This window comes from Myotis brandtii, unplaced genomic scaffold (genome assembly GCF_000412655.1).
Source record: "Myotis brandtii unplaced genomic scaffold, ASM41265v1 C42396106, whole genome shotgun sequence".
Classification (NCBI taxonomy): Eukaryota; Metazoa; Chordata; class Mammalia; order Chiroptera; family Vespertilionidae; genus Myotis; species Myotis brandtii.
The window spans coordinates 1-1,407 of record NW_005323482.1 but is presented as its reverse complement, the minus strand read 5'-3'; the positions used below and the strand labels follow the sequence as shown (position 1 = coordinate 1,407).

Here is a 1,407-nt window from a genome sequence, read left to right as displayed (position 1 = left end):
ACACACACACACACACACACACACACACGCCAAGTCCCCTCCCTGCTCTCATGACCTCTTGGATACAGCCACGTCTTGAGGTTCTGATGGTGGCAAACCCTGGAAATGGCCAACTGGTCGACCCCCGTCCTGACCATTTTGTGACTTCTGAGCCCCTGGGAGGGGTGGGAGTGGCCTGTGGACAGCCGGGACCCAGTGCAGCCGGAATTTCTTCCGGCTGTGCCAATCTTCTACCAGGATGCCCGCCAGGAGTAAGAGAATCGCAGCCCCGAGGCATATCCGGACCAGGTTCCCCTTAGTGTAGTCCTGATGGGCAAGGCCTGGGGAATGAAGAGAGATGGGAGCTCTGTCGTGGGCTTCTCATAGCCGTATTCCCTCACCTGGAGTCCTGTTACTCTGCTAGCTGGGATGCCAACCTCCTTCCAGCAGGGCCCCTCCCCTCTCCCCCAGGGTCAATAAGCCCAGTTCCCTGAGTAGAACCTCTTCCATCATCAGGCCTCGGATGCAACCCGCCCCTACACAGACACTCCCTGGCTATTTGGCAGATTGTGGAAGAAAAGGCTACTATAAGGGGGGTGGAGGTGGAATGGATCTTACTCTGATCTTCCAGAAGACCTCAACCTTCCCAAGTCTGAGCTCCATCTACTGTTATTTCCCCTCCCCCTCACACTGGGTGTATCAGGGCCCAAGATCCCAGAGCCATGGCTTCTGTATAGGGAAAGCAGTGAGCTTTAGATAAAGACACAGGGGTGGGGATAAGGAAGGTCCAGAGAGGAGAACCACTTACCAGTTGTAGAGCCTGGCCTCTTGGAAAAGATGGTGGTATCCCTAGAAGACTCTGGGATAATAAAAAAAAAAAAAGACTGTCAAATATCAGAGGGAAGGTGGGAGTGGGTGAGTGGATAGGAAGAGATTAGCCAAAGAACTTGTGTGCATAACCCATGGACACAGACAGTGGGTGGTGAGAACCTGGGGTGGAATTGGGTGGGCTGGAGGGGATAGATGGGGGAGGGGGGAGGAAGAGGACATATGTAATACTTTCAACAAAAAAGACTAAAAAAATCAGAAAAAAGACACAGGTGAGGAGAAAGAAAGTCCAGAGAGAACCACTTACCCGTTGTAGAGCCTGGCCCCCCTGAAAAGGTGGTGGTATCCCTAGAAGGCCCTGGGATAAAAATAATATTTTAAAAAGGAAGAACAGAGAAGCATGAAAAAGACTATCGAATCTCAGAGGGAAGGTGAGTGGGTGGATGGGAAGAAATTAACCAAAGACCTTGTATGCATATATGCACCACCCATGGACATAGTAGACAGTAGTGTGGTGAAGGCCTGGGGCAAGGGCAGATGTGGGCTAGAAGGGGTCAATGGGGGTAGGGGGGACATCTGTAATACTTTCAACAATAAAGT

General features: G+C 51.5%; 1 long non-coding RNA gene across 1 annotated transcript; it reads right to left on the bottom strand.

Moving 5' to 3' along the window:
* Positions 1–6: 6 nt before the first annotated feature.
* On the bottom strand, positions 7–1,168 carry LOC106728157. The gene is made up of 3 exons (XR_001364421.1): positions 1,115–1,168; positions 788–838; positions 7–320 (listed from the first exon to the last, which is right to left on the bottom strand). It is a non-coding gene; the product is annotated as an uncharacterized LOC106728157 (long non-coding RNA).
* Between the last annotated feature and the right edge of the window lie 239 nt (positions 1,169–1,407).